Here is a 19,159-nt window from a genome sequence, read left to right as displayed (position 1 = left end):
TTCAACCAAATCATCAATTCTTAAATTCATTTGACGATTGTTGGAATTGATTTGGTCCAAAATTCTCCGCAAATCTACCGGATCATCCTCCGCTTGAGGTGCTTGGGGTTGTGCTTGAGCCGGTGGTTCATCCTCCTCGCCTTCCGCCTCACCGCCGCCTTCGGTACCTACAAATTGAGAACTTGAAGCGCCACCACCCATAGTGCCACGAAGGTGAGCAATACGGGAGGCATACGAAATAAAGATGGGAGGTCCTTGTGGAAGCAATAAATGAGCTCGCTCAAGAGCCGAGATGTCCAAAAGTGGAACATACCCACGGTAGGTGGACATGTCATAATCGGCCAATTCACCCCGTGCTCCCAACACAATAGCGGTGATAAAATTACAAAGAGGGATCTGAATGGTAGTAGCCCTCGAAGCACGGAACAAATTATCAAACAACATACCAATGCTATCAATCCGCAAGCCTTTAAACAAGCTATCCAAAACATATAAATCCTGAACCTGAACCTTGGAACTCTCAACACGACCAAACAAGGAGAAACTCAAATACTTATGAAAGAAGAACACACAATTGTCCTTAATCAACTTGCTTGAAGTGTTTTTAGAATTAAAATAATCTTGGTCCGAAAGAGTTTGCCAAACCGCATCATTATCAAAATCTTTAGGCTTATCATAAAAATCAGAAGTAGGGAAACCAAACATATTTCCCATTGCTTCATAATCAATGGTGTAAGGGATACCATTATTCCTAAAAGAAATTGAAGTTTGCTTCTTATTCATGGTCAAAGTGACCAAAAATTCCACTACATATTCATTAATACGCGGGAAACGCATATTAACGAATTCTTGCCAACCCAAAGCTTCAATAAAGGCATCGATTCGAGTAGAGAAATTCAATGTTCTTACCGAATGGAAGTCTAAGAAGTGCATATCAACAAATTGGCGGTCGGCTTGTGAAAAATGTTTGAAACGAGCGGCTTCTTCCTCCGAATAGATCTCAAAATAAGCTCCACATTGAACCTGAAGGCGGTTAGCTTCCGTAACAGCGGGCTTGTTACCAACACGCTTAGTCCTAACCATGGTGATGGTGTTTAGTGTTTTTAGGGTTTGAGAAGAAGAAGAAGAAGAAAAAGGAATTGAGAGAAAAAGTAAAGCTTGAAGATGAGTTTGGGGTTTGTGAATTGGAAGTGATTGAAAGAGAAAAGAGGATAGAGATTGGAGTGAATAAATTGGGAAGAGTAAAAGTAGATTTTTGGGGAAGAGTTTAGAGTAAGGGATTGGGTAAAAATAGAGGTGATGTGAGGTTTGAGTAAGAGGTAGGTTTATATAGGGTTGTAGAGGTAGGTGAATAGGTAGAATAGGAATAGGAATAGGCAAAATTTGGTGTCAAAATCGGATTGAAAAGGGCAAATTATACGCGTGTCGCGACCGCGAATGGCAAAGCCGTGGCCGCGGCACGAGAATTTCAGGCAATTTTCGCCCTGAAATTTTGCCAAAGTTGCTGCTCATACCGAGAATTAATGAATTCTCGGTAGAGAATTGGTAAAAGTGGCCTATTTTGGTGCCTTTTGACATGGTTTGTGCAATTTTGTTGAGGAAATGGTTCCTGAACTTAATATTTAGTGTTCCTGCACTTAAAACTTAAATAAATATCATTAATTCCAAGGAAACCCAAAGGTTGAAACTTAATAAATTGAATTAAAGTATAATAAATTGATTATGAAGAATTAATGAAACTTAAATGTTCATTTATGCATATAAGTTAAGAGAACCATATTAAATGCATAATAAGTGCATGGTAATACATATTTAATACATGAATTGAATTGATTAAATGAAAACCTAATGCATTAAAAAGAAAGTGAGTTATAAATAAAATGTAGATATACGTGTGGAAAAATAGAAAACCATATTAGTTCAAGTGAATCCTTTTTATCTTAATTTGAGTAAGAAAAATTAGAAATTACCCATATGAAATATGCTAAGTATAGATAATGGATCAAATGGATAAGTCTAATAAAATTAAGAATTGAACTAAATAAGATCTTTATTATTTTAACATATGTACAAGTAATGAAAACAAACTAATAATTAATACAAAACAAAATATATACAAAAAAAAAATGAAAAACATAAACTATTCTACATATTCATCTCTATCTAACGGGATATTTCTAGCCTTAATACGATCAATTTGAAACTGCACGAAAGTTTCACGTTCCGGTGCAGACAGAAATTGAGGCCCTGCTCGAAAGACACGTTTCACAAGTCCTTCGTGCTCGAGAAATTCATAGTCAATTGTCGGGAAGAATTCATCATCACTCCAGGGAACATCAATGGTACCCTTTGAACCGAGAATTATTCCACAGATTATATTGCCGAACCCAATCTTCTTATCTTTGGATCGAGAGGCGGCGACAAGACCTTCCATCAGAATTTTGGAAGAATCCACTGCATTTCCCTGGAATATATCTCCAAGAACATACAAATCTGTGTCACGGACCACACTACTGAATGTGCGCCCGAATAAACTGTGACACAGAAATTTGTGTAAATACAGCATGGAGTTGGAGCGAAAAGCGTGATTATAGGCGAGTTTTGAATTGAATCGCCAGAATCCAGTGAGCATTCTCCAAATGTCCGAGGATGTCATGTCTCGTCCAGGATGACGTTTGATTGTATCCCTCGGGGGAAAACCAAACCAAACATGCAACTCAGGATAGCCGAAAGTGAAGATTTCGCCTTCTCGATGAAAACTGAGACGTACTCGTCGTTTATTAGTAAAACGCACGGTACAGAAGAATTCGAGTATCCAGTCGCCTATTATTGAAAATCGCATTTGGGCGAATTTTGTCCACCCTAGGCGCTCCATATAGCGGCTCATGTCATCAGAAATGCCTAATTGGCTGTTAAGAAATTCATCCATATACAACATTCCGGTGAAGAATTTGTAACAGTGATTCCAATAACGCCTACCTTCATCGTGACTGAAGATAGGAAAAGGCACCCCATATCGCTTGGATAAGTCTGGGCGTTTGTTGATTGAGGCAGTATTGTGCCTAGATGGTTTGTTCTTGGTAGGCATGGTGCAAAGTTTGTGTTACTTTAGCAAAGAACGGTGTTTGCGAAAAAAATCAGAGTTCTGACAAAGATGAAAAGAATTGTAACAGAACTTGAATCCTCTAGGATTAATTTATAAGAGTTTAAGATAAAAAGAGGTATCGTTTCAATTATGAAAAGGTATAAATTGCACCTTTCGAGAATGAAAAAACTTAATGTTTCATTTGCCAAGAGGTTCGTCGAAAGGGTTAGAGTGTTTCAGACCTGATAGTGCAGGAAACACGCGTGTCGCGACCGCGAATGGCAAAGCCGCGGTCGCGACACGCTGATTTCCTTGCGGAAATCAGGCGTCTAAACTACCTCCCGATTCACGGTAGAGAATTTAAAATTCTCGGTATGAACAGAGAAATCCTAACCTATTTTGACTGTTCTAAAAAAGAGAATTCTCGGCAGGGAATTCTAAATTCTCGGCAGAGAATTGCCTGAAACTTCAAATTCATCTTAATTTCCTACAAATTAAATCTAAAATCACGAAATAAAAATATTTTATGTCTTTAAATCATAACATAAAGTCATCTAATCATAAAAATGGCATTTTAAAAAAAAAAAAAATTAAACTAAAAATAAAAATAAAAAAAATGAACAAAAATATAAAAACAATAAAACAAAAGAAACTGTGTAAGAGAAACTGAGTAATTTATACGTCAGATAATCTTGTTACGAACTCAATTCCTAGTTGGAAAATATTTTCGTAATAGATTTTACATCGATTACCATTAACTTTGAATCGAACTCCGGTAGGACCTTCCAGTTCTAAAGAACCATAATCGAATGTTTTGATGACCAAATATGGTCCTAACCATCTGGACTTAAGTTTTCCTGGAAATAAATGAAGTCGTGAATTAAATAACAGCACTTTATCCCCAACATTAAAGTGTTTAACTTTAATTTTGGCATCGTGCCATTTTTTCACTTTTTCTTTATAAATCTATGCATTTTCGTAAGATAGATGACGTAATTCATCTAACTCATTCAAATTGAGCAAACGTTTCTTAACTGCTTGTCGTAAATCAAAGTTTAGTTCTCTAATAGCCCAATAGGCTTTATGTTCTAATTCGACTGGCAAATGACATGCCTTCCCATACACTAAACGGTACGGAGTCATTCCTATTGGCGTTTTAAATGCAGTACGGTATGCCCATAGCGCATTATTGAGTTTAGAAGACCAATATTTTCTAGAAGATGAAACTGTTTTCTCGAGAATCCATTTGAGTTCTCTGTTTGATATCTCCGCCTGACCATTTGACTGAGGATGGTACGACGTTGATACGCGGTGGCGTGCTCCATATTTTTTCATAAGCGTTTCAAAACTCTTGTTTATAAAATGAGTACCGCCATCACTAACGATAACTCTTGGACAACCAAATCTACAGAATATATCATCAAGAAAATTAACGACAACTTTAGAATCGTTCGTCGGGGTTGCAATTGCTTCAACCCACTTTGAAACATAATCGACGGCAACTAATATGTAAGTTTTACCATTGGAAGGGGGAAAAGGTCCCATGAAATCTATTCCCCACATATCGAAGACTTCAACTTCTAATATGGTTGTGAGGGGCATCTCATCTTTCCTTCCTAGATTTCCTGTTCTTTGGCACTTATCACAACGAGTAATAAATGAACGGACGTCCTTAAACATCGTAGGCCAAAAGAAACCGCTTTCAAATATTCTAGCAGCTATCTTGTTAACTCCATTATGTCCTCCATAAGAGCTAGAATGGCATTCCGACATTATGGATTCGTATTCATTTTCACCAACGCATCTCCTAATTATCCCGTCACCACAAGTCTTGAACAAAAAGGGATCTTCCCAAAAATATTGTTTAATATCGAAGAAAAATTTCTTCTTTTGTTGGAAATTAATCCTTCCGGAACAATATTGGCTGCAAGATAATTAGCAATATCTGCATACCATGGTGACATGGCACTTTTTATTTGATAGAGGTGTTCATCAGGGAAATCATCTCGTATACCAGTAGTTTCACCTATAGGACCGTTTTCATCTTCAAGTCTCGATAGATGATCGGCGACAAGGTTTTCAACTCCCTTTTTGTCTTTTATTTCTATATCAAATTCTTGCAACAATAAAACCCATCTAATTAGACGTGGTTTTGCATCCTTTTTAGCAAATAGATATCTTAATGCAGCATGATCAGTATAAATAATAACTTTTGAACCTAATAAATATGACCTAAACTTGTCACATGCAAAAACTACGGCTAACATTTCTTTTTCTGTTGTGGTGTAGTTTAATTGTGCACCAGACAGTGTGTGACTTGCATAATAAATGACATGAAGTTTCTTATCTTTCCTTTGACCTAAAACACATCCGACAGCTAAATCACTTGCATCACACATAATTTCAAATGGTAGATCCCAATCGGGTTTAGCAATAACAGGTGCACTGACTAAAGCTGTTTTCAATGTTTCGAACGCTTTAACGCATTCTTCATTAAAATCAAAGGTTGAATCTTTCATGAGTAAATTAGTAAGTGGTTTGGAAATTATAGAAATTTTTTTAATAAATCTTCTGTAAAAACCAGCATGTCCTAAGAATGATCTTACTCCCTTGACAGTAGTTGGAGGGGGTAATTTCTCTATTACTGAGGTTTTTGCTCTATCTACTTCTAATCCTTTTTCAGATATTTTGTGACCTAAAACAATTCCTTCGTCAACCATGAAATGACATTTTTCCCAGTTTAATACCAAATTTGTTTCTTCACACCTAGACAAAACTTTATCCAAATTTTCTAGGCACGAATCAAAAGAATCTCCATAAACTGAAAAATCGTCCATAAAAACTTCCATGATATCTTCAATGAAATTATTAAAAATCGCAGTCATACAACGTTGAAATGTTGCAGGTGCATTACATAGACCAAAAGGCATTCTTCTATATGCAAATGTTCCGTAAGGACATGTGAAGGTTGTTTTATCTTGGTTATCCAGGTAAATGTATATTTGAAAGAATCCGGAGTAACCATCAAGAAAACAGTAAAAAGCATGACCAGCTATCCTTTCGATCATTTGATCAATGAAAGGAAGAGGAAAATGATCTTTCCTAGTTGCTTTATTTAAATTTCTATAATCTATACAAACCCTCCAACCAGTGGTGGTTCGCGTAGGTATTAATTCACCTTCTTCATTCCTTACAACTGTTATGCCTCCCTTTTTAGGTACACAATGGATTGGACTAACCCATTCACTATCCGAGATAGGGTAGATAATTCCATTGTCCAGAAGTTTAGTAATTTCATTTTTTACTACTTCTTTCATATTCGGATTTAGGCGTCTTTGCCTATCCGCTTTAGGTGGCTTATCTTCTTCTAAATGAATTCTATGCATTACAATACTTGGATTAATACCTTTTAAGTCTGAAATTTTCCAACCCATACTTCCTATCCTATTTCTAACAACTTCTTTCAATTTCTCTTCTTGGACTTGTGTTAACTACAATTGAAGGCGGAACTGGTCCATCTTCTCGAATCAAAGGTTCTGGGTCTTTATCTTCTAGTTCCTCACTCATTATAGGTTCTATTATTTCTTCTTTTTGAACAATGTCATTTACAAATTCTTCAATTAAATCAAGTTTTATACAAGCGAAATCCTCCATAGGATATTTCATCGCTTGATTCATATCAAACTCAATCTTATCATCTCCTATTCGTAAAACTACTTTCCCTTCCGACACATCAACTAGAGCACGTCCCGTGTTCATGAACGGTCTACCAAAGATTAGCGGACAATTTACATCATAAGCAAAATCTAAAATAACGAAATCGGTAGGAAAAATAAATTTATCAACTTTAACTAAAACATCCTCAATTATACCGTATGGTCTTTTAGTGGTTTGATCTGCTAATTGTAAAACCATATTGGTACGTTTTATGTCTTCTTCTAAGCCTAACTTATTAAAAATAGATAGTGGCATCAAGTTAATACTTGCTCCTATATCACAGAGACAACTGGGAAATTCAATATCTCCCAATTTACACGGAATGGTAAAACATCCGGGATCCTTGAGTTTAGTGGGCAAATTGCTTGACACAATCGAACTGCAATCTTCAGTTAGCGAAATGGATGAAATTCCTTCCCAACTGATTTTCTTCGAAATTAAATCTTTGAGGAATTTACCATAATTGGGAATTTGCGTAATTGCATCCATAAACGTTAAATTAATATGCAAATTTTTAAGTTTGTCTAAAAATGTTAAAAGTTGTTTGTCATAGTCCATGTTGCGGACTTTGTGTGGAAAAGGTGGTTTGGGTACAAAAGTTTTTGTACTAGAGTTAATTGGTGCATCTTTTTGTTTTAATGTATCTTCTTTGGGCTTTGATAAATCAGTTCCAGGTAAAGTCGAATTTCCGGGCATTTCCGGGCCTGAGTAATTTTTTCTGAACGAAGAGTGATAGCCTTAACATGCTCTTTCGGATTTTCTTCCGTATGGCTTGGAAGACTTCCCTCTTTGCGGGATGGAATTGATTTAGCGAGTTGTCCAATTTGAATCTCCAAATTATGGATGCTAGATGATTGGTTTTTAATAAGTTGATCGAATTTATTCTCGATCCGTTTAAAACCATCGTCGTGATTACTTATTTTTCCGCTCATAGCATCAATGAATTTATCGATTTTAGAAGATAAAGTGCTAATCGAATCTCTTGATTGATTTTGATAATTAGTAGTACGATTTTGATTAGCATTAACATTATTATTGTCTCTCCAGTTAAAGTTAGGATGATTTCTCCATCCAGGATTATATGTATTGGAATAAGGGTTATTATTTTGGTTTTGCCCTTGGACAAAATTTACCTGTTCAATTTCACTCATACCTTCGTAATCCACATCTGTTTGGATTGGCTTACCATTAGAATCACACAGTGCCATAAACCTATCAATTTTGTGCGATAAGGCAGAAAATTGGGCTTGCAACATCGCTACTGGATCAAGATTCACTATACCTTTAACTGATGATGTTGTTGAGGATGATGGTTTCGCTGATGGTACGTGTCCACGTTCCGCGGGCCACATACAGCTATTGATTGCCATTTCCTCCAAAAGTTCTCTTGCTTGGGCAGATGTTTTCTTCATGAATAACCCTCCAGACATAGCGTCCAATGAACCTCTAGTTGTAGGATTTAGTCCATTATAAAATGTTTGCATTAAAAGTTCGGCGGGCAATTGGTGGTGTGGGCATAAACGTTGAAGTTCTTTAAAACGTTCCCAAGCCTCATAAAGAGTTTCATTATCATTTTGAGAAAAAGACGTTAACTCTTTAATGACTCTTGCGGTTTTTGCTAAAGGGAAAAATTTTGATAAAAATGCTTGGGCTAATTGCTCCCAAGTCTCAAATGTTGCGGCTGGCATAGAAGTTAACCACTCTTTGGCTCGATCCTTCAAAGTAAAAGGAAAGAGGCGAAGATTGATTGCTTCTGCAGTCACATTTGGTATTTTAAAAGTGTCACAAATTTCTAAGAAATTTGTCAAATGGGTATTAGGATTTTCGTTAGGTAACCCGTAAAACGTTACATTATTTTGCAACATATTAAGCAACGCAGGCTTAATTTCAAATTGGTTTGCATTAATTTGGGGTCTAACTATACTGTTTGTTACACCGGCCACTCCTGGCCTAGCGTAATCCATAAGTGTGGCCATAACTTCTGGCTCGGTAATTTTAGTTTTTATTGGGGTTTTGTTTTTCTTTTTCTTTTCTTTCTTGTTCTTTTTAAGAGTTCTTTTAATTTCTGGGTCAATAGGATCTGGTGACGTGCCCGAACTTCGAGAACTGCGCATGAACTTGAAAAATAAATATGTTAGTAATTGAAAATAAATAAAATGTAAAAGTTTGAATAAGTATGAATAAACCTAGATTCGTAATAAAACACGAAAAATTTAAAATTTTGTCAAAAATTTTGGCGTTCCCCGGCAACGGCGCCAAAAACTTGTTGAGCGATTTCCGCAAGTGCACGGTATACGCTTGTAGTAATAAAAGATATCGATCCCACAGGGAACGTTTTTTAACAAAACTTATTTATAATCGGTTAAATTTACTTTTAGGTTTATAATATGGGAAAAAATCGTTTAATCGGTTTTTGGTTTTGAAATTGCTAGAATGAGAATTAGATTAGAATGTGAAGATGTTAGAAAGTATCTGATTAAAAATGAATTTGCAAAACAGGAAGTTTTAGTACTTTAAAAAAGTAAACAAGTATATTTGTTTGCATTAAGCAAAGAAAACAACTTTAAACTTTGTACGAATTATAAAGATGAAATAAATGACGGAACCTCTAATTAATTGGCTTTGAACGCGACAAAACCCTTATCCGGGATAATTGCCCTTAATCAAATTAAAACTCTACCGAGATAATAATTTACCTAAGTGTTCAACAAAGTTTCCTTGTAAAGATTTTGAATTAAATACGTTTTAATGAAAACACCAGCAGTCACTTTAGTGGATTGGTTACCATAAGTGCTGCATAAAGATCTATCGAATAGAACGGACTTTATTAGATGAAATATAAATTGATAAAAGTTTACAGAGAACATGGAGCATTGAATTCTTCGACGACGTGCAAGTGAACGGGTTGTCAATCCTTTCCTTGGGTTTCGTTAGAGTTTGTCAGGCTCAGGGGCGAATCCTCTACTCAATCTTCTCGCTGAATCTTCGTAATAGAGACTGGGTCGGTCCACTACCAAAATGTAAACTAAACTGGAACAATGTCTAAACGCTACTGAATTTGTTATTATTTTGTAAACAATGTGTGTACATCATATTGCTTTTGAACAGAATCGAAATCTAACTTCTGAATCACTTGATTCGGAATTTCTGCATAAATTCTACACTAATCTCTTTCTTCTACACATATAACATTATATATCATTATATTCAACTCTCCATCAACTCTTTATTTATAGATGTTGAAGAGTCTTGATTGAAGTGTCGTGTCCGTTGTGAAGGATCGTGTCCGTTGTGAAGGATCGTGTCCGCTGCGAAAGGACGTCTTTATCCACCCGAACAATTCCGTTTCGTCGAAAACAAAAGTGTATAACTAGGCTTCTAAAATCTCCTGCTCGTACCGAGAATATTAAATTCTCTACCGAGAATGGGGGAGCAACAATTTGGTCTTCGGACGAAGGGAAGGAGAGGCTGAGGGACGCGTGTCGCGACCGTGAATTTGGGGGCCGCGGTCGCGGCACGGAGCATTTTTCACTTCTTCGCTCTCGTTCGTATCCTCGACTTGGCGTTATTAATTTTCGTAGTCTTCGACTCCTTTTGTAGGGCTTTTCTTCTATTTTTGAGCTCTTTTTACTCCTATTTGGATTTTACCAAATATTTATGTACCTTGCATGAAAGAAACATATTCGAGAGTAAAAGTATTCTAAACAGATATAAATAGCATAAATTCGTAGCAATATTGATGTAATTATTGATGATATTTTAGGTATATTTTGGGCTTAACAGTCACCTAATAATTATTCATCCGGTTGATATATATATATATATATATATATATATATATATATATATATATATATATATATATATATATAGCTATCCTAGTGGGTATGCCAAGTTCTCCCCACCTCCACCAGTTCTCTTTTCAAGTTAATGTCATTAAATGTTTAGTTGTGCATTTGTCAGGAGAACCACTATGTGGATCATTGCATTAATTATGCCAGTTAGGAATTTAAATAGTTCTAATTTAAAGTGTTATAAAATTATCGTAGGATATGGAATTTTATAATACTTGCTTATTTATGTAAAGAAAAGAGGTGTTACGCTATCACAACTCGTATAAAAATTTATCAAACCCTAATCATTAATTAGCTACCACTATTAGAAAGTAGACTTATTCATGGACCGGGTCTAGTGGACGTTTGTCTAGAAATGCTCAATCCAAGCCTAGCCCAGCCCGCTGTTAATTTAAGCGGGATGGGCTCGGGCTAAAATATCAAATCCTAACCAGCCCATAGAAACCCACCTAAATATATATGTATGCTTTTTAATAGTAAAAAATTAAATTTATACTTAAAAATAAATATTAATAATTATATATATATATATATATATAGACACATATATTAATTAATATTAATATGCAGCCGGATTGGGCTAGCCTATATTTTTATAAACCCCAAGCTCGTCCAAAAAAGAGATGGGTTTTAACGGGTTTGGACCGGACTGGGTCTAAAGATAAATTTCCATGTCCAAACTCGGTTCAAGGGACACGGGCCTGAATGGTCCGAACGGGTACCCAAACTCATGAACAGGTCTACTAGAAAGTAGCAAACACAATTTAGGGCAATAGCTAACATCAAATAGAAAGGAGTAGATAGCCAAAAACTTTTCGTGCGAAGTGTTCATGTTTAGGGGTGTGCATTGGTTCAAAACCGAACCGAAAAAACCGAATACCGAAATTACCAAAATAATTCACACCGACACCGAACCAAATAGCATGTAAAACCGAAATATAATCGAACCAAAATATTTGGTTCGGTTCAGTTTTAAAATGAAGAAACTGAATTTAGTTAAAAAATAAAAACAATAAATAAAAATCACTATATTTCATCATTAAATTTACCCCAACAACACAAAATATTTGAAATACTTTTAAAATATACTTATATTAGCTTATTATCTCAATAACAATAATAAAAAATTAACCTTGTAAAATCAAATATATTTGTATATATATATATAAAATAATGTAGAATATGTGTAATTCAGTGTGGTTCAGTTTTTTTACATTTTTTTATCAAACCAAACCGAATCGAATACCGAGATACACCTAAAAATAAAACCAACGCTGAACTATAAAAAACCAAACCGAAAAACTAAATTTAATCGGTTCGGTTCGATATACGATTTAAACTGAACTGATGCACACCCCTATTCGTGTTCCCATTGGAGTTGTTCTAATTACTACTATTTTGCAAAGTGAACTGCTATTTACCGTTCCTAAATTACTTATCACCGTCCCTTTTGACATTTTTGCCATTCTCATAATTTCAACCCAAAAATACCAAAACCTCTCAAATCCTCTTAAGCTTTTTTAAAAACATAATGGCACCAAAACACGGGATGGAAAAAGGCTTCATGGGCATGAACTATGCGTTTTCCCCCAGGGCCGGAATAGGGCCACCCGTTCCCACCTTAGGTGGAACGGGCGGCACACCCATTTCCCCTTTAGGTGGAATAGGATTGCCACCCGTTCCACCTAAGGTGGAACCACGGGGGTGCACCCATTTTTACCTGGGCCGGGTGGTGTGAGTCACCCGCTCAGGCCAAAATCGGGTATTTTTAATATTTTTTCGAAAAAAATTATATTAGGACGCTCGTTGGCGGACCCGAAATAGTAAAAAAATTCAAAAATGTACAATTGAATATTAAAAATAAAAAATGTAGTTAATTGGTTTGTTTATTAATTTATAGGATGACGTTGCTGACGGTGGTTTGGACACCGGTATATATCCACACGTGCTGTTACTGCCTCTACTCGGAGGATTCAGACCAAGAAGAGATTGGTGGGGGACGCCTAGAGGGCACACGATGCGCGTGTTGGACGTTAAGAGGAGGCTGATGATGAAGAGATGGACGCAGATGACTCTATGCCTCCTTTAAGTGCTGATACTGTCCCAGTACCCCCTGGCGTAGTGACGAGGGGTCGAGACAGATGTTTTTCTGCTGCAACTGGGTCATTTTCTGGCAAGAAATTTAATATTACATTATATATTTATTCTTATATTAGCTAAATTTAATTATTATTATATGATTTACTCGTGATTAGTAGAAAATAGAAGAATATTCTGTAATTCGTGTACTATAATTTCAGGTAGTAGCGAACGCTCCAGGAGTGTTGTAGAGGACAACTGGATCGTGAAGGCCCCGGTCCCCGGGGGTCCAGTTGATGCAGCTATGATCCCAAGCTTTCTGGGACATATTGCATGTGCTATCTGGAGCGGGCAGGATAGGGGCATCCTGAGGTGCCATACCAGATCAGTTTATTACGGGAGGATGAGGTTATGGCATAGTGGTGCTTCTGAGGAGATACAGTCACATATTGATTCATCTAGGTTGGCCTATCTTCTAGCTATCATGTACGGCCACATCGATGCGCCTCTGATTACGGCTTTTGTAGAGCGGTGGCAGCTAGACACGTCATCATTTCACATGCCGTTCGGTGAGATAAGCATTCTGTTGCATGACGTGTGGCAGATTTTACGTATCCCCGTAGATGGGGCCATATGACTGTTGAGCTGGGTCCGGATGAGCTGCAGTCATGCGTGATGGACTTGTTTGGGCTGACTCGGGTAGAGTTGATGGTCGGTCACTACTTTTCCGACGGTATACGGGCGGTTTCCGTTATGGAGTTATGTCGAGGAGATTGGATTCCCGATGCCCAGGGTACAGCTTGGGCGTGGCTGATGCTCGGTTCCACCTTGTTCGTAGATAAGAGTGGTGACCACATCCGACCTTCCTGCCTGCTGGAGGTGCATGACTCGGCAGTTGGAGCTATGAGATTCTCATGAGGCTCGACTGCACTAGCATATCTATACCGTCATTTAGGTATTGCTAGTAGAGGAGACTGCAGGCAGATCACGGGTTGTTTGACACTGCTTTAGGCGTGGATTTACGAGTACTTCCCGTGCTTCAGGCCTCATCGGGAGGGAGTTATAGTGGACCCCGATCTTCCTAGGGCTTCCATATGGCCATCCATCGCACTAGAGAAGACTGATGATTGGCTGAGATCATATTGAGCCCGGATTGATAGATTGACAGCGGACAAGGTACAATTTCCATTTATTTATAAATAAGGTGCAATTAAAATATTTTGATTTACTTGTATGTAATTTAGTTGTATACATCTGTAGGTGATGTGGATGTCGTATGGTCCTGATGCCATTACGGGTACCCCGAGGATGACATACGCCGGATGGATACGATACCGGGATGTGATCGAGCCGTATATACCAGGGAGATGCCTTCCCTAGCTGGGTTACGTGTAGACCATCCCTAGACTGATCTTGAGGCCTTCCAAGGTCGTACGTCCCTAGTCTAGCTTAAGGTATCAGGTAGAGGTGCCAGCTGTGATGGTGCAGGATTATTGGGATTTGATCGAACAGTGAGATGGTACCCGCATCGACTGTTTATACTTGATCGAACAATGAGATTGTAAGTGATTTTGGTTTTAATATACTGATTTACAAATATGAAATGATATTTACTGAAATATAAATGATATTTATTAAGTCTTTGTTTTTTCTTTTGTCAGTGGGTTAACCGTTTATCTAACTAGGGTGAAGGTGTGTTGGATGTGTTGAAAGGGCATGATGAGGAGGATGCGGGTGAGTGGAGACAGTCATTGGAGCAGATTATGGGTGCTTGACATTTGGCCAAGTGATTTGTGACTGTATTTTAGTTTTTTTATTATATTTGTACGGATTATATTTTACACTTTTGACTTCTTATCATGACTTATTTATGAAAATCAAACAGTATCATTCCAGAACATTACAGAACTCAAACAATATCAACCTGTAACATAACTGAACATAATTGAAACGTAACTGAATCATTCTAGAACATTATAGAACTCAAACACTGTCAACCTGTAACATAACTAAAACATAACGGTAACTGAATCATTCTAGAACATTACAGAACTCAAACAGTATCAACCTGTAACATAACTGAACATAACTGAATCATTCTAGAACATTACAAAACTCAAACACTATCAACTTGTAATATAACTGAACATAACTGAAATGTAACTGTATCATTCCAGAATATTATAGAACTCAAACACTATCAACCTGTAACATAACTGAACATAACTGAAACGTAATAGTAACTAAATCATTCCAGAGCATTACATAACTCAAACAGTATCAACCTATAACATAAATGAACATAACTAAAACATAACTGAATCATTCCAGAACATTACAGAACTCAAACACTATCAACCTATAACATAACTAAACATAACTGAAACGTAATAGTAACTGAATCATTCCAGAACATTACAAAACTCAAACACTACCAACTTGTAACATAACTAAAACGTAACGGAATCATTCTAGAATATTACAGAACTCAAACACTATCAACCTATAATATAACTGAACATAACTGAAACGTAACAGTAACTGTATCATTCCATAACATTATAGAACTCAAACACTATCAACCTGTAACATAACTGAACATAACTGAAATGTAACTGTATCATTCCAGAATATTACAGAACTCAAACACTATCAACCTGTAACATAACTGAACATAATTGAAATGTAATAGTAACTGTATCATTCCAGAGCATTACAGAACTCAATAACAATACATAAAGTCTACAAAATACACAATAACAATACAACTAAGTGCCCCTAATGTTTACCAATCTGTTCCACTGTGCTCTCCGAACATCATAGAAGTGCTCCCATCATTCAATGCTTCGATCATAAAACTCAAACCACCATAACAGTATAGGGGGTACCGAAAAATCAGTAGCTAAATTTAAACGGATATAGTGTGGGTAGTTAGTCCCTAAATGAGCTATACATATCTCTCGTTCTCGTCTTGTAGCAGTGGAGGCGGCATACAATGGTAAGACAGTACCACGAAACATCAATGTTTGCCCACCCCCAAAACTGAAAAACATGACAACAACATTATACAATGTAGCTATCGGATACAAGTCTTCCCAAACGAGCATCCAATAGTCCCGGGTACAACCTGCACCGTCCCAACTAATCCTACTAATTGATGAATCAACCCCGTTAACATATACATTTTCATACAGGAAACGATTAGTAATTATTTCATTTCAAATGCTACGCCTAACTACATGCCACGATTCTTCGCTACCAAAAATATAGGCTGCAATGACACGGAACCCACAATTGCCATCACCAATGACGTCGAAATATGATTCGACGTAGGGCTTAATTATGCCGACTATTTTATCAGAATGTACAAAATCACAAACGTCAAATGTATTTCCATCTGCAGTGAGTGAACTAAGATATTGTAAAGCTCGCAGGACTTATTTTGGTTGTAAATGAACTAGATATTGCAACACATTTACAGAACTCAAATTGGGTTTATCAAATAAACATTACCTGTTGAGGCAACATTATGGACCGATGATGAAGAGCTTCTTCTACCACTTCTACCACGACTCCGAGAAGAACTAGAAGAATAAGCACGTCCATGACTAGTGTCATTGTACTCCCACGCACTCGGTATACGTTTTGTTGATTTACTCCTCTTAAGTCATCCTTGCACGTGAATTTTTACATCTGGTTCAGTATAGTATGCTTGATCCGGGTGCAGTTGATCATGGATCAGTAATGAAATATTCCGTATTGAAAGTATCTCTGATCCTCCGTCCGATCATTACACCCTACATTTTCATCAGTGTGACCATAATTAATGAAAAGTGTATTCCAGAACACATGAACACTCTCAATACTGATCGGGTTGTTAAGATCATAAGCTTGTTTGAGCTCGCATGCACATGGGATCTGATGAGAGGTTATTAATACACAACCGCAACGCACGTTCACTTCATAAATCAAACCTCTCATGCACTCTAACTCATCATTCAGCAACTGCATACAGTGGTGTGAGACATTAAAGACCATGTAGTTAAGTGGGAATCCGGAGTACATGACTCCTTTACAAAGCCTTGACTACTCAAGCATGTACCTGATAAGAAGATAAACACACTATCAGTTATAAAATTTATTTATAAATGCAAAACAAGTTGCAAATGATAATACCTGATATTAGTTGCTTGAGATTCTATTTGCTTGTGAACCTTCTACCATACCGTATCGAGGGAGCCAGTGGCCGTAATTAGCCATTGCTTTAGACTCGCATGTTCTCTCTCCACTCTACAAGAAGTTGTGTTGCCAAAATGTAGGAAATCCTTCGTCCAAGCAACAAAGAATTTCTCCTTATGAACCAACCATGTCTCCTCAATGTAAGAAATAAAATTTTGGTACCTAGACATCACATCCCTCATCTTGCTCAGATTTATCTCATATTCAGCAATGGGTTAAAGATTGTATTATTGTTCTCCATCTTCCATTCTTGAATTTAGCGGCATGTACCTTATCTCCCATAAGTCTGTAGACCCGATCTTCTACATCCTTATTTATATGCCAAGTGCATAACAAGTGTGCTGAATGTGGAAAACCTCTTGGATCGGCTTCAACAACCCCAACTCCCTATCACTAACAATAACAGTTGGGTTAAGATCAAACCCCATCAAAATCCTCAGCCTATGCAGGACCCAACGATATCTCCCTTCAGTTTTATCTTTAATTATGGAATACACGATCTTAAAGTTGTTATTGCATGGCGTCATCCCAATAATTTCAACAAATGGCATTTTGTACTGTTAGTTTTGTACGTTGAATCAATGCCAATATACCAATAATAGGTCCTGAATATATCCATTGAGTCTGGATGTGCCATAAACACATGCGTTATCACGCCAGAATCAGGATCAACAAGGGTATAATTAACATACCTGTTCTCGACAGCAATATGGTAGAATTGACTAGCCAAGTCCCTACCTTCGAACCCATCTTTCCTCAACTTATCCTTGTAATTGTAGACATGTTTAATTGTTGGGTTGTCAGCTGGATGCTTTTCTTTAACTGCTGCTAATATAGCAAACGGCTTTGCTTAAGCCAAACTCATATCACGCACAATTATTTTAGATGCGGTACTGAGTCCGCTCATCTGCCGACTTCCCTCTGCATAAACACGCAATGTATGGTTGTGCATACCAATTGACCCAGACTTAGTTTGTATCCCCCAACCAGAATGGTCTGCATGTTGATAGGTTTTAATCTGAAATTTACAACGACACGCTTTTGTTTTACTTTTTCTTATTAAAGTCTCTTCAGGATTTTTCACAACTCCTCTATATCGTTCACCCCGTGAACATCTCAACAGCTTCTGCTTTCCCCCCCATGTTTGTGCGAAGATATTATTAGCTCAACCCATTCTGAATAGCAACCTTTTTTGCCCATTCAACAACATCTTGACACGAAGGGAAAACGGTGTCCGTTATGAAATGGGGTCTGTAATCAATGCCGTCGGTATACCAATCTTCTAACAGTTCCTGAATATACCCAAAATGCATAACAGTTGTTAAAAAAGTCGAAAAAAATGAAAAAATTTACGTTTTATGGTGTTTCGGCCCTTTTTAAAGGGGAACAGGCATGCCATCCGTTTCACCCTAGGCTGGAACGGGTGGCTCGTGTTGCCCGTCCCACGGGTGGAACGGGCGACACACGCTGCCCGTTCTATGGGTGGAACGGGTGGTGCACTGTAACATCCCTAAAACCCTAACATATGAGTCTTCCCACATTCATATATGTTTTCATAATTGAATACATACATTTTAGATTCATCTCATTGTCACTAGAAGTTTTGTATGCATAATGCGATTACCGTGCGATTAGTAGGCGATTAATGTGTCGTTAAGATGTAATGATTGGTTAATTGAGTTAGGACTTAAATGAATGAATGAATGAATTCATATGTCATCATAGGATTTGTTGTGGATGACTTGTGATTGAGTTTGTTGAGTTTTGGTGTTGTTTAAAGTAGTTATAGGCTGTTCAAATGAAAGATATGTATCAAGTGCCCTAAACAGAAATATAGGGTACTGCTTTCAGTCATATTGGAGCATGTTTTTCATCTTCATATTGTTCGAATTTGAAGATACATAAAGAATAAACTATGTTCCTATATATGTTATGAGACCCTCTGTAAAATATGGGACTTTAATTCCATATATAGAGGAAGAAAACCTAGATGGATCATGACTGCCTCGAAATTGAATGTCATGTGAGGCAGCCATGTTGATGTAGCATTTTGAGGACCTTAGAGTCCGAATTTGAGAAAGTTTCTCTATAGAAAAATGTTCCTAACTACTTGAAGTATATGTCTGTAAAAGGATTTGGAAATCCATTGTGTTTAGTGTGAGCTAGATTTTGTAAATCCGCTATG

The 19,159-nt window shown here is 37.1% G+C and overlaps 1 non-coding gene across 1 annotated transcript; it reads left to right on the top strand.

The window, feature by feature from the left end:
• Positions 1–8,302: 8,302 nt before the first annotated feature.
• LOC136228160 (small nucleolar RNA R71) lies at positions 8,303–8,409 on the top strand. The gene has a single exon (XR_010688494.1). It is a non-coding gene; the product is annotated as a small nucleolar RNA R71 (small nucleolar RNA).
• The last annotated feature ends 10,750 nt before the right edge of the window (positions 8,410–19,159 follow it).

The sequence above is a fragment of the Euphorbia lathyris genome, chromosome 4 (genome assembly GCF_963576675.1).
Source record: "Euphorbia lathyris chromosome 4, ddEupLath1.1, whole genome shotgun sequence".
NCBI lineage: Eukaryota > Viridiplantae > Streptophyta > Magnoliopsida > Malpighiales > Euphorbiaceae > Euphorbia > Euphorbia lathyris.
Note: the sequence above shows the minus strand (reverse complement) of the source record. Positions and strands in the feature narration are given on the sequence as shown.